The sequence below is a fragment of the Hyla sarda genome, chromosome 12 (assembly GCF_029499605.1).
Source record: "Hyla sarda isolate aHylSar1 chromosome 12, aHylSar1.hap1, whole genome shotgun sequence".
In the NCBI taxonomy this organism is placed as follows: Eukaryota; Metazoa; Chordata; class Amphibia; order Anura; family Hylidae; genus Hyla; species Hyla sarda.
In genome coordinates this window covers 56,656,567-56,671,722 of record NC_079200.1, presented here as the reverse complement: position 1 = coordinate 56,671,722, position 15,156 = coordinate 56,656,567, and the positions used below count along the sequence as shown (strand labels likewise).

The 15,156-nt window shown below is 45.0% G+C and overlaps 1 long non-coding RNA gene across 2 annotated transcripts; it reads left to right on the top strand.

Moving 5' to 3' along the window:
* Positions 1-255: 255 nt before the first annotated feature.
* On the top strand, positions 256-1,224 carry LOC130296497 (uncharacterized). 2 transcript variants are annotated; one of them, XR_008849225.1, is made up of 4 exons: positions 256-376; positions 481-643; positions 831-954; positions 1,148-1,224. It is a non-coding gene; the product is annotated as an uncharacterized LOC130296497 (long non-coding RNA). The 2 variants fall into 2 exon arrangements; XR_008849224.1 differs by having other exon boundaries at positions 1,070-1,198.
* Positions 1,225-15,156: the final 13,932 nt, after the last annotated feature.

Below are 15,156 nucleotides of genomic sequence, written 5' to 3'. Positions count from 1 at the left end.
CTCCCAGAGTTCACATGCCCTTGCTTCGAATCCCTCATCTGTTGAACAGATTCTCCTTAGTCTCAAAAATTGTCCCATAGGGATCCCTCTGATGAGACTACGAGGGTGCGATGATTCTGCGTGAAGGAGAGAATTGGTAGCAGTTGGTTTCCTAAAAAGGTCCGACTGAACCAATCCGTCCTCATCAACTGAAAACGAGACATCCAAGAAGTCCATCTTGTGGCGACCCCAGGCGGTCCCAGTCGGTTACTTTCCCAGGCGGTCTCTGACGGCATCATCTCAACAAAAGAAAAGAATTGTTTACTCATTGAGAATCCCACTATTTCAACATTTTACTTACTTCCTAAAGTTCACAAACAAGCCTCCACACCACCAGGTAGGCCCATTGTCTCGGGCTGTAATAGCCTGTGCGAACCCATCTGTAAACTACTGGATTACAATCTAAAAAATATTGTTGAGACCTTACCTTCTTTTTTGAAGGACACAACAGATGCTCTTCGCAGGATGGAATTATTACATCTGGATTCTGATATGTGGATCGTTACCTGTGACGTGGAATCCCTGTATACATCTATACATCACGAGGATGGCCTCAGAGCTACACAGGCGTTCCTGCTCATGTCCGGAATGGATGAAAATCAAGGTGAGTTCCTATTGAAGTTACTAAGATTTGCCCTGACCCACAACTTCTTCTTATTTAAAGAGAAGTTCTACCTACAAATGCGTGGCACCGCTATGGGCGCGGCCTGTGCGCCCGCCTATGCCAACTTGTTTCTCGGAGCATGGGAAAGGAGCATATTTCTTACCGATCCACCCCCTTTTATCCATAGGGTCGAAGCATGGGCCAGATATATTGATGACGTGATCTTCATCTGGAAAGGAACCGAGGACGAATTGAGAACATTCATGAGCCACCTTAACTCAAATGACTTAAACATCAAGTTGACATACAAGGTAGGTCGCCACAAGATGGACTTCTTGGATGTCTCGTTTTCAGTTGATGAGGACGGATTGGTTCAGTCGGACCTTTTTAGGAAACCAACTGCTACCAATTCTCTCCTTCACGCAGAATCATCGCACCCTCGTAGTCTCATCAGAGGGATCCCTATGGGACAATTTTTGAGACTAAGGAGAATCTGTTCAACAGATGAGGGATTCGAAGCAAGGGCATGTGAACTCTGGGAGCGATTCCGAGAACGGGGGTACCAGGAAAATTGGATCTTGAGGGCATATTTAAGGGCCAAACCTACTAAACGCGAGAGTCTTCTGCAATCAAAACCTAAGAAAGATGGTGATAACCAGGTGAGGCTCATCACAACCTATCATAGCCAGATACCACAAGTACGGGACATTTTGGCCAAGTATTGGCAAATCCTTACATTGGATCCGATTTTACAATTATATATTTCTGAGAATCCATCCCTTACTTTTCGTAGGTCCCCGAATTTGAAGGATATTTTGGTGACTAGTCATTATAGGCAGAAGACGCCCTCACCATTTACTGCTAAGAAACAAAAGTGGGGGTGTTATCCATGTGGCAACTGTGTGGCATGCCCCAACATTTGTAGAGATACAGAGTTTCGGAATTCAGATGGAACTAGGAGTTTTAAAATTACCCATCACATCTCATGTAATACGATCGGTGTGATCTATCATGCTACCTGCCCCTGTGGTTCTATCTATATAGGGATGACGACGAGAGAGTTGAAGAAAAGAACAAGGGAACACGTCTTGAGTATATTGGCGGCAAACGAAGAATCGGATCTACGAAGGCTTACAACAGTTCCACTAATAAAAAACGAGAAAAACAACAAGAGGTGCGCCCCTAGTGAGGACCGTTTGATGGTAGTGAAAGTATAACATAAAGATGGGTTCTTACCCCTAAGTGTTGCGCTTAGAGCACAACACCTGTAGTAGCGTAGAAATCACGGGACACCGCTGCCACGAGGAACCACCCGGTTTGACACCCGTCAGTCCGGTAGTAAGCAATGGAAGGAAATATGTGGATAGATTCCTCTTAGAAAGGCGCTGGTACCCAAGGATGGAGATAAACTTCTTTATTGGCAACGCGTTTCGATCCCGAACCGGGATCTTCGTCAGGCATACAGTACAATGAGATACGGTTACATTGATTTGGTCATCAAATCTCTTACACTATAAATGTAACCGTATCTCATTGTACTGTATGCCTGACGAAGATCCCGGTTCGGGATCGAAACGCGTTGCCAATAAAGAAGTGTATCTCCATCCTTGGGTACCAGCGCCTTTCTAAGAGGAATCTATCCACATATTTCCTTCCATTCTACAACAGTTCCACGACATTTCAAGCTCCACCACAATTATGACCCTCGAGGTCTGATGGTAAGGGGCATTGATCACATTTTTATTGGGAGTAGAGGAGGCAATTGGAAGATCAAATTAGCCCAACTAGAAATGAGATGGATTCACCGCCTCAAAACCATCTACCCCCACGGCCTTAACCTCCCTGGCGGTATGATTCTGTCTGGAAATTTGTACCAAAAGCGGTACAATTTTTTTAACTGAATTTCACATCTCCCTTCGTCCATTTCACATCTCCCCTGTCACATTCCCCCTCTCCCTTGTCACATCCCCCGAAACATTCTCCCCCCTCCTTGTCACATTCTCCCCCCTCCTTGTCACATTCTTCCCCCTTGTCACATTCCCCCCTTCATGTTACATTCCCCTCCCCCTGTCACATCCCCCCCCTTGTCACATCCCCCCCTTCATGTCACATTCCCCTCCCCCCCTGTCACATTCCCCCCCTGTCACATTCCCCCCCCCCCCCCCGTCACATTTCCCCCCTTCATGTCACATCCCCCCCCCTTGTCACATCCCCCCCTCCTGTCACATTCCCCCTTTGTCACATTCATCCCCCCTTCTCACCTTGTCACCTTGTCCTGCAGCAGTATACACTAGGTTTGCCGGCAGATTTCAAACCTAGTGTATTTGCTGCAGAACAAGTCCTTTCCCCTTCAGCCAATCACAGGCTTTACACCACTGCGGCCTGTGATTGGCTGAAAAGTGAAAGGTCCTAGAAGATGAATAGTGAAGAGAGGACACCCCGGACCGCACGGAGGGGAACAACATCTTCAGGGACCGGGACTAGGTGAGCAAAAGGTTTTTTTATTTTACTACTTCTTTCTTTTACACTTAGCTCAGTGTTTTTCTAACAGGGGGCCTCCAGCTGTTGTGAAACTACTACTCCCAGCATGCCCGGACAGCCTTTGGCTGTTCGGGCATGCTGAGAGTTGTAGTTTTGCAACAGCTGGAGGCCCCCTGGTAGGGAAACACTGACTTTTAGTATTTTTCTTTACCTGCTCTGGCCGGCCCCCGCAACGGGAGCTGACCAGAGCAGATAATCGCATGTTTTCCCGGGGGCCGCATCGCTATATCGCATTGCTTTTGCGATATATCGTGCAGCCCGGCCGGGAACTCTGTAATTCTACCCCGTGACTCGGGGTTACCGATCCTGGCAGGGAAAATTAACCCCGAGTCACGCTCGGGATTACCGCTCAGGAGGTTAACGATTATGTTAGCTTTGCACCATTTTTATAGTTTGGATTTCGTGTTAGTTCTTGGTTAGGTGTCTCTTTTTGGTTAGTTGATTTTATCATTGGTTCTTTTAATTGATTTTAATCACATTTTTCTTTCTCTCTTTTTTCTTTCTTCTTTCTCTTTTTTTCTTTGTCTTTTTAGGTTTGGGAGCTATTCCGCGTCTACATGCCAATTTAAAGTTGTACTTTAATGGATTAGGTCATTGTTCATGCACCTTATCTGGGGACAGTTCTACCCTGTCGCCTGGGGTCATACTTGCACCTTTTTAATTGTATAATTAACACATATGCACTTTAAAATATTTAATTGTTCATGGTCATTTTTATAATATTATGTATCTAATTATATATTTTTTAATAATAGTGTTTAATGATTTGTTTTTACTAGTATAGTTACGTTCTATCACTCTTATTTTATACACTTTTTCTACACTTTTTTTGATCACATTGATCAAATACTATTAGGTTTTATCACCATTAACATACACTTTTTATATATTTCACTCACATTTTGTCATAAATCTCCACTGATACTCACGTTGATTTTAGCTTTTTATTATTAATTTTTGTCACTATGTCCATATATAATAATATTTATTATGAATTGTATATTACGGATTTATTACCACCATGTATTATTCTTCTTTTTCACTTTTTTCCACAGTTTTCAATCACGCTTTAACTTTTTTGTGGTGGAGGGTAAGTTTCCTGTTTGCACGGTTTATCACTGTGGTGTTTTATGTTGTATGTTTTGTATGTCTGTCCTATATGTAATTTTGTGCCGGCTTGTGCTGCCCGAGTGTTGTCATGGGCTTTTTATTCTTATGTTTATATCGATCACTAAGGGGCGGGACTTGATCGCATCGCATTACTTGCGATCATGTGACCAAGCTCAGTCTCGATCTGATCCCCTGGTCCTATTCTGATTCCCTGATGTCATGTGACATCTCCAGACCTCGTTCTGATGCAGCATTCCTCTCTATCTCTTTTTGATCCGGCGCTGGGGGATCACGTGACTTAGTGTCACGTGATACCTCCAGACCTCGTTGTGATCCTCTTCCCCATTTCCGGATCTTATTGACCAGGACTCATACTATGCGCGCGGCACTGACGGAGTATGACCAACCAATAAGGTATCGCATAGGATATATAGTAGAACGCATGACTGTGACACTAATAATTTTCACCTGTATCCTGGCCTCCTTTTTTGTTATGGCGCTACGGATTGGCTCCCTCTATCTATTTATACATCATTTCCTCTGACCTGAGACACGCCCCCTGACGAAGCGGCAAGCGAAAACGCGTTCGGGGTAGGTGAGCTGTCCCAGGATAGGGTGCATGACCAGAATTTGTTTGCTTTTTCCATTCTTTGTTTACCCTGCCCTTCCTTTCTTTGTATTCGATTCTTGTCTCTCATAGTCTCATTTCTTATACATGTTATGTATTTGCATATTGACATATTCCATATGGTACGCCACCATTTTGAATGAGACCTTTTGTATTTTGTACATTCTGTTTAGTCGTACGGGACATTCTCATCATTCTTTTGCAGTGTGTGTTGCATGACCACCGATCCATTATTGTTATGTAATTTTCTAACATAAGTTTTTATTGTTCTTTCAATAAAGTATATGAATTTTTTCCATATTTGGCCTCATTGTTTTTGGTGAGAATATTTCTACCCATAATGACTCCACATTATCGTTTCCCTCCCATATATCCTCCCGTAGTGCGGCCTTCAGACTCTATTTCACATACAAACTCCTCCCCCTTTTGTCCGATCCTTCCTGAATAGACTATAACCCTGTATGTTGACCGCCCAGTCACAGCTATTGTTCAACCAAGTCTCTGTTATACCCACTATGTCATAATTCTCCTCATCAACCATTCCAGTTCGTCAGTTTTATTCGTCAGACTTCTGGCATTAGTCATCATGCAATTCAATGGTGTATGTTTTTTCTTTTTTTTTCTATGAAGCCTATCCCTATTATCTATTCTAAGCCCTCCCTCCGCTCCACCCCCAGGTATATTACTTAGCACCCCCTCTCTATCTACACTATCTTCCACCTCTATGTTGTAGGTTCCTGCGTAGGGTGTCCACGGCTTCCAGAGGAGTTCATTTCTGTTTTTTTAATATTTGAGTAATTGGTGGAATCTTTGGCAACTTGGCAACACATTATATATGGTAAAATCTTCATCCTCAGGGGACGTTCCTGCTCTGCTCCCTAAGCAGATAGAGCAGAGTGGTGATGCGGGCTATCAATCACTATGTTGTAGGTTGTAGGTTCCCTGGCTAAACAAGATGTGGTGGAATGCAGACAGGAATTTGCTCAATTACTTACAGACTTGTCTGCTGTCTCCACGAGATGCTATAGAATCTGCTCAGGACTCTTTTGCCTCTTCCATCCAAGCTCTTCAGGCGGTTGTGCAATCGCATGGTGACCAGCTCTTCGCTCTCCAACAACATCTCGATGACGTGGAAAACCGTAATAGGCGGAACAACATTTGCCTGGGGGGCCTGCCTGAGACTGTTGGTCCTGAGGAACTCTCTTCTGCCACGCTGGCCTTCTTTAATGATCTCCTGAATCATGCCCCAGATGCTCACATTAAACTGGATCAGGTACATCGGGCCCTCCGCCACTCTCATCCCGACGACCAGCGCCCTAGAGATATGATCTGTAGAGTACATTTCTATGCTATTAAGGAGGACATTCTTTGGTCTGCTCGCTATACAAGGATGTTCCAGTTCAGCTATTTCTGGACTTACTGACACACCCTGGCTCAGAGGGCTGTGCGGAGGCCGGTCCTTGACATCCTTAGGGACCGAGATATCCCGTACCCCAGCAGGTTTCCTTTCGCCCTCTCTGTAAGAAAGGGGGGGGGGGAACTTTCACTGTCCGTTATTCTGATGACCTACCCGGATTCCTGAGGGATCTGGACCTGCCTCCTATGCCCTTGCCGGACTGGCCTATGATATCCTCTGGACCCCCTAAGCGACCCCTGCAGTGCATTCCTCAGAAGGACCCTAAACAGGCTCGAGCAGGGCTCCCTCCCAGGAGTGACCACCGCCAGTTGTCACTCGTTGGGAATCTGTTCCCTCCCAGTCGCAGAAGTAAATCTCGTCTGCCCATTGATTGACTTGTTGAATTTACTGATATGTCTTTTTCTGTTTTCTTTTCTATTGCAGTGTGGTTCTAGCCAATGACCATGTTATACCTTGTAGTGACCTATTGCATTCTGCTCGGCCTATCCTTTAGTTGCTCTTCTGCTCCCCTTCTTTTTGAACCTTCCTCGCCCCCCCCCCCCTCCTGTCCGCCTTTTTTCTTCTTTCTCTCTCCACCCCTTCCTTGCCCCATGGTCTGTCTTTTCCTCCTGGGACCATGCTGGTTCTTCCCCTTTTATCTCTCTCCATTCATTTTGTTTGTTCATTTTTTTTCTTCTTTTGAGGGGTGTGTAGTTCAGGGCTCCTCTCATGGTTCCGTGTCTGCCACCTTCCCTTAGTAGGTTGGGGACTCCACATAGTCTGTCGCTTGGTGTGGCTCTCTAGTTTTTGACTTAGTCAAGTTTAGTAAGTTCCGCAGTAGAATCTCTGCTGCTACTTTTCTTCTCCCTGTGTGTTTTTCCTTTTTCTTGGTCTCTTTGTGTACTCTCTTCTGTGTATTTTCTCTCTTGCTTGTGGAGGCGGACCCGGATGTACGCAGTAGCCTACCTTCGATGCGAAAGGGCTCAATACCCCTGAGAAGTGGACCCAAATTCTCCACCATCTGCACAAATGCTAGGTAAACATAGCCTGTTTCCAGGAAACCCATTTTAAAGAGGGACACACTCCGGTTCTTCGGAACCGGCATTACTCGACCTGGTTTTGTGCTAACAACCCCGAGTCCAGGTCTAAGAGGGTCGCTGTAGCTGTACATAATTCCCTGGCCCATCCTTCAACTCCACCTTGATACTACTGCCCGTTATATCTTGCTTTCTCTGTCGATTGGTGGTCATATTTTCACTATACTCAATGTCTATGTCCACAATCAAGGTCAATCAGAGTTCCTGGTGAACCTGGTCGATCTTGTTCTGCCAATGGTTTGGGGGACTGTGGTTCTGTGCGGGGACCTGAATCTGACTCTGGATGCTACCCTGGACAATTCCACGGGTCGGTCCAGCCTTTCCTATGCTGCCATAAAATGTGTTAAACGCTCTCTTGCAACTATGTGACTCCTGGCATATGCAGCATCCTACTGACAGGGACTATAGCTTTTTCTCCTCCCTGCATGGTTCCGATAGTCATCTGGACTACATTCTGCTTCAACACAGTGCCTTGCCTTGGCTGTCTTCTTCCTCAATTGGTAACATTCTCTGGTCTGCATCAGTTTTCTGTTCCCTGCAGCTCCCTTTCTGCCTGTTCCTGGAGGCTGAATGAATCTTTGCTCTTGGACACTGTCAGTCTTGCTGAGCTGACCAGAACTGTTTCCAATTTTGTGACTGATCATGCCTTGGACACCTCACCCCCCTTTTCCCAATGGGAAGCACTCAAATTAGTGCTTTGTGGGGTTCTCATCAAACACGATTCCAGGTTGAAGCAGGAAAAGGCCCTGGCCCTTAGTCGTGCTCTGTCGAAAGTGTCCTCCCTTAAATTAGCTCATAAACACTCACTCACCACCGGTTTTGTGGGATTTGCAGTTGGCCAGACTTGATGGGAAACACCTTTTAGAGGCTTCCTGGGGCCGCTGGTTACAAATAGGCCACAGCAAATTTTACGAATATGGGAATAAAAGTGGGCACATGCTTGCAAGGGCGCTGCAGTCTAGACTGGCTCAAACGTATGTCCCCAGTATTCGATCACGCTCGGGTGCCCTGGTCCATACCACAGAGGACATTATGTCCACCTTCCATTCGTTCTTCTCAGACCTGTATAACCTCCCACCCCCTCCAGCGAGCCCACCTTCTCCCTTTCCTGCGCTCTCTGCAGATAGAGGCTGGAGACGCAGAATGCTCCTTTCTCCTTGGAAGAGCTGTCTTCTGTCATCATGGACCTTCCTGGGGAAAGAGCCCTGGCCCTGATGGCTTTACTGCCAAATTCTATAAAATTCTCTTAGACTCCCTTTCCCCCCTTATGTTGAGGGCTTTTAACATAGTCGCCTGCGGCCACTATGGCTCAAGTTGTGGTTATCCCGAAGCCTAGGAAACACCCGAGCTTCTGCTCCAGCTACAGGCCCATTTCCTTACTGAATGTAGACCTAAAAATGTACTCCAAAAGCCTTAAAACGATCCTTCTTACTTTAGTACATCTTGACCAGGTGGGGTTTGTGCTGGGGAGGGAGGCCAGAGACAACACTATCAAAACTTTACATCTCATGCACTACGCACAATCTCGCAATGTGCCCATGATTCTTTCCCTTGATGCTGAAAAGGCCTTTGATCAGATTTCCTGGTCCTCCCTGGCACAGACTCTGCACCATATAGGTTTGGGCCCTGCTATTACCGCCAAAATCTTGGCCCTGTACTCCTCCCCTCAGGCCTGCCTAGAAATCAATGGCTCCCTTTCTACCCCATTCTCTATCAGTAATGGCACTAGGCAGGGCTGTCCCCCCTCCTGTCCATCCTGGTGAGGGAACATTTGCTGGCCAGCATCAGAGCAGACCCTAACATTCATGGTGTGGCTGTTGGGGGCTATGAATATAAATGCTTAGCTTTTGCGGATGACCTGGCCCTCTGCAATGGCCCTCTCCTTCCCATAACTGACCATCCTCAGTTTTTACCAGGGGCCTCCTCTGAAGCCAGTTTCTTTGGAGCTTCTCTTTCCTGCCCGCTCCGCTTTGTCCATGTCCTAGCTGGTGCTGTTCTTAAGTCGCTCCACGCCCTTTTGCAGGATCGCCCGACTACAAGGCGTGATCCTTTCGCATACCACCAGCTACAACATTTTTACTCCACTCTACCGAGTGGCCTTCATCTGCATCGTTCTTTGACTTTGTTTGAACGCCTCTACTTGGCCTCCTTGGGCCCTCAGCACTCCATTTCCGTCAACTATGGGTTGCTATTGTCCTCCAGGTTGAAGTTCTCTCTGGCTTTTTATCGTGCATGGGAGTTTGAGTTGGGACATACTTTTTCTTCTGAACAATGGTCTAAATGCTTTTATTTGTCTCATAAAGCGGTGATTGCTACAAAAGCACAAGAAACGAGCTACAAAATTCTCTCTCGATGGTACCGAGTGCTGGTGCCCGTCAGTCTCTGATCGCTGTTGGCTTTGTGGAGTTGCTGAGGGCTCGATGGTGCATATCTGGTGGAGTTGTTCCAAACTTGCCCCTTTCTGGTCCACGGTTCTTCGGGTGATTCTTGAAGTGACTTGGGTTCAGGTACCACATACTCCTGAGGCTGCCCTGCTCTACATGTTCCCCATGGCCCAATTGAGGTATAAGAGGTCTCTCGCACGGCACCTCCTCCAACCTGCCAAAACAGTTATCCCAAGAAAATGGAAGAGTCTGGAACCCTCCTCTCTAGAGGCGTGGTTCACGGAGGTGACTCATGTTCAACATATGGAAGAGCTCCTTGCTGTCTTCCCTGATGATGTGTCTAGGTACAGTGCTACTTGGCTTCCCTGGCCCGTTTTCAGCTCTACACAATGGTTTTCCTGTCTGGTCCTCCTCCCAGTGGTTCTTGTCTATAGTCTTTCTTTGGTCTCTCTGGTCTTTCCTTTCTTTCTCAATCTATTTGTTTTTTTTTTTGTCCCCTGTTTCCTTTGTTCTTGCTGTTCCTCAGTCTCTTTTTGGGACCTTTACCATTTTTATTCTCTTGTTTGCATACAGTACCAGTGCTGTCTCCATAGACTGTAGTTCTTATTGCCTGCTAATGCTGTTCTTCAGTATTACGCTGGTACTCTCTTCCCTCAGTTATCCCTTACCCTGCTGCACCGTGCTGTTGTGATAATTATTTGTGATGCTCTTTATGTTTGGATCCCTCAATGTGACTGATGGTCCTTTATTGTTTGTTTTGTTTTCTTTTGTTGTTCAATTGCAGACCCGCTTTGTTCCTGGCCCCTCAAGGCCATAGGGTCAATCACAGCATTTTGTCCTTTATGCTTTCTTTCAATAAACCTCTTTGAATGATTTAAAAAAAAAAAAAAAAAGTATATATTTTTGGGTGAAAAATGCTGTCCCAGCCACATTTGCATGTGTGTATCTATGAGGAGTCCAAATACAGGAAGTGAAGGCAGGACAAGCAGGGCTCTGTACAGGCTCCTGGCTTGTCAATCATCCTGCTGTGTGAGACAAGAGCGTGTCATAGAATCTTAATGCACAGTCCTGTTTGTCCTCAGTACACAGAGCCCTGATTGTCCTCACTGTACAGAGTCCTGCTTGTCCACCCATACTTCCTGTATTAAGACTCCTCACAGAGACACACAGACAATAGCAGTTGGGACAAAAATATACACAATTTTTAACCAATGTATATTACAACTATACATATAATGGTATTATCTAAGTTGCTGACGCTTTCTCTCCTCAGTGTCACAGGAGCAGTATCTGATTCTCCATATTCTTCTTTGTCTGCCCATGCTTCCTAGTAAAAAGTGGTGTACTACTAGTTTGCCCAACCGCCAGTTCCTAGTCATTTCTATAATATTATAAAGACTTTTATTAAAATAATGAAACAAGCATTACATAATATGTATCACTTTATTTTAATGAAATACCATAGATTTACATATTTGTAATATGGAGAATTACTGTAATGTCCCACGGTGTAGAGCCACTGTGCCACAAGTGGCATCCGGCCAGGCAGACAGAATGAGGCAAACTGACACTTAAAGATAGTGTAAAGACACAGCAATGCTGATAAAGGTGTTTATTTACAAAGCAGGTAAAGAGTCCAAAGGATAAGGCTAAAGGCAAATTCAATAGACAGGAAGGACCAGCAGACCGAACAACTACAGAGACTCAACAGGATACCCGGATAGAATACACTCTTGTTGAACCAAGGAACAGCAGGGGTGGCCGGTTTAAAAAGGGAGGGCCAGACATAGATAAGAGGAACCTTTCATTAGGGAATGCATACTAGCCTTATAAAATTCAGCCAGTGCTTGCATGTGGCCCCTAGTGGACAGAGTAGGAATAACGGGAGACACACCAGAGCAGGAAGACCAGGAAACACAGCAAACACAGGACACAAAAAATGTTGACCGATGCTGGTAAGACCCAGGACACATGGTACGCTGGTGGTTGCAAACCAGCAGCATAATAGCACTCTAGACCCTCATGTCCCCACTTCTTGGGACCAACACGAGAGGAGGGCATCTTTTGGAGGGCAGCAGCTTGAGTATTGTGCTCTGGTCTAACAACAAGCCATATTGCAGCAGGAGTCTGAACAGGGCCCTAAGGTGCAACAGCAGTTGCTGGAATCTGTGGTGCTGCTGGAGCAAGAGTAACAGGAATCGCAAGAGTTACTGGGAACTGTAGTGCAGCTGGAGCAAACAACAGGAATTGCAGAAGTTGCTGGAACCTAAGGTGCAGCTGGAGCAGGAACAACAGGAATCGCAGGAGTTACTGGAACCTGTAGTGCAGCTGGAGCAGACATAGCATCCAGACGAAAACAAGTTTAAGCGCTGAAGCAGAACATCTTGGCGGTTGCTCCAGTGCTGCAACACCAGAGCAAATCTTGGATGTCAGCAGGGTCCATGGGTTCAGCAAACTGTCACGCCCCACACGTGTGGACACACTGTGCCATAAGTGGCAGCCGGCCAGTCAGGCAGTATGGGGCAAAACTGACACTAAAATAGCGTCAAAAGCAGCAATGTTTTTAAATACTGAGTCCGAGGCATAAGGCAAGTCCAAAAAACAGGAAGGGGTCAGCAGACAAGCTTCAGGACAGGCAGGTTAAAGAGACCTATCAGAGCAGGATGAACAACCAGAATGCAACCTTGTTGAAGCAACAGGTAAGGGATGTTTCTATAGGGAGTGGCAGGCAGGAATAGGAGAAGCATCTATTAGGGAGTGCACACTAGCTCACGCGCGGCCCCTAGTAGTCAGAGTGGGAACAGCAGGAGATACACGAGAGCAGGAAGACTGGGAAACACCACAAACACAGGACACAGAAAATATCAAATGCCGCTGGTAATACATGGACAGGAGAGAGCACATGGTATGCTGGTGGTTGCCAACCAACAGCATTGCAATTACCCTATTTGATTGATTATAAGATGACCCTCAATGTAACACATTCCATGTCCATTCTCCTCATTCCATGTCTCCTCATTTTATGTCCATGTCACCTCATTCCATGTCCAATCCTCTCTATTTCATATCCCATACCCTTCTTCATTAAATGAACATGAAATGGAGGGAATTGGATATGAAATGGGGAGGAATGAACTTCAATCCTCCCCATTTCATGTATTACCTGGCTGCAGGTATACCTGTATTCATCTCCGGCTTTATTCCTCCCATGCACTCTGCTGCTGTACCATAGACCACTGGGAATGTGACATTATCAAGTGAAAGATCACTTCCTCTCCTCTCTAGGCACTGCTGGAAGGTGCACACCAGATCCGGAAAAAGGACCGCCGTCGAAGAGGAGCCAGAAGAAAAACGCTTAGTAATGTATGATATACATTTTGCTGACAAAGTCCTTAAATGGGCACTGTCAGAAACAAAAACTTTTTATATGTGGTACATCTTGGCAAAACATTAACCTTTCTTATATACTGCATAAGAAAATTCTATTTCCTTTTTATAGAAATCATGGCTTATAAAATCATGGCTTTGTCCAAGCTGAAGCACAGGCATGGAAAAAGTCAAGTAAGTGAGGATGGGCTAGCACTCATCTGTCTGATAGGTAAGGAGAGAGCACAGAGGAGTCCTATCAGACAGGAGAGAGCACAGAGGGATCCTATCAGACAGGAGAGATCACAGAGGAGTTCTATCAGACAGGAGAGCACAGAAGAGTACTATCAGACAGGAGAGAGCACAGAGGAGTACTATCAGACAGGAGAGAGCACAAAGGAGTGCTATTAGACAGGCGAGAGCACAGAGAAGTACTATCAGACAGGAGAAAGCACACAGGAGTCCTATCAGACAGGAGAGAGCACAGAGGGGTCCTATCAGACAGGAGAGAGCACAGAGGAGTACTATCAGACAGGAGAGAGCACAGAGGAGTACTATCAGACAAGAGAGAGCACAGAGGAGTACTATCAGACAGGAGAGAGCACAGAGGAGTACTATCAGACAAGAGAGAGCACAGAGGAGTACTATCAGACAGGAGAGAGCACAGAGGAGTACTATAAGACAGGAGAGAGCACAAAGGAGTGCTATTAGACAGGCGAGAGCACAGAGAAGTACTATCAGACAGAAGAAAGCACAGAGGAGTCCTATCAGACAGGAGAGAGCACAGAGGGGTCCTATCAGACAGGAGAGAGCACAGAGGAGCACTATCAGACAGGAGAGAGCACAGAGGAGTGCTATCAGACAGAAGAGAGCACAGAAGAGTGCTAGCCCACCCTCACTTACTGGACTTTATCCATGCCTGTGCTTAAGCTTGGACAAAGCCATGATTTTATAAGCCATGATTTCTATAAAAATGAAATAAAATTTTCTTATGAAGTATATTAGAAAGGTTAATGTTTTGCCAAGGTATAGAACATATAAAAAGTTTTTGTATCTGACAGTGCCCATTTAAGGCCCAAACTCAAAATGACCTTTATTATAAGACAAGGTTGTTTGTTCAGTAGTTTTCTCCTGAAAAAATAACTTGTCTTATAATGAAGCAAATTCGGTATTAGGAAATTGCATTGGGGCAAACTAGTAGTACCCCATTTTTTGCAGAGCAGCATAGCCAGACAATGATAATAGCCAGTAATAGAGAAGACTGCAATACTTCAATAAAGTATAAAAGTAATTTTCTAGTTCTTTTAATTTCAGAAAATGAGATATTAAATTATGTTTATTGTATGTAGGTTCATTTAAAATTATGCCTGTTTGTTCATTTCTTCTAAGATATTCACACATTGCATACTTTATGTAGACATTTCTTCAACTGTCCCAACCATCTGAAGAGAAATTCATAAGCATGCTGTAGAAACGTACCCATTTAGAGGAATTGAGCTGATTTTCTGTTGCATACATTTCTGCACAAAGGTTTTTGTGTATGAATATACTTTTATAAGGGCCCATATACCTTATTAGCCAGAGCAAACAGCTGTGGCAAACAAGACGCTATTCTTGAGGCTTGGAAGTATTTATGAAAATGAGCACTTAACTTGGGGTTCCTCAGATATTATATTTCTTATGAGCTCCCCTATATAATCAAAGGAGGCTTTTTCAAACAGTTAAAGACAAGGCCCATTGAGAAGAGTGGATTCTGGCAAACAAAACTGATCTTTTTTTGATCTCATTCAACCAATAATAATCATTAAACTTCTCATGCAGGTTTTAACTCTGGTTAAAGGGGGTATTCTAGGATTTATTAATTTTTTTTACTGTGCTACAGAGCTGTAAAGTTAGTGTAGTTCATAATATAGTATCTGTAACTGTGTTTCATGGTGGTCTCACAATTCTGTTATTTTTGCCCCAAAGTTTATTTTTAACAGCATACAAAA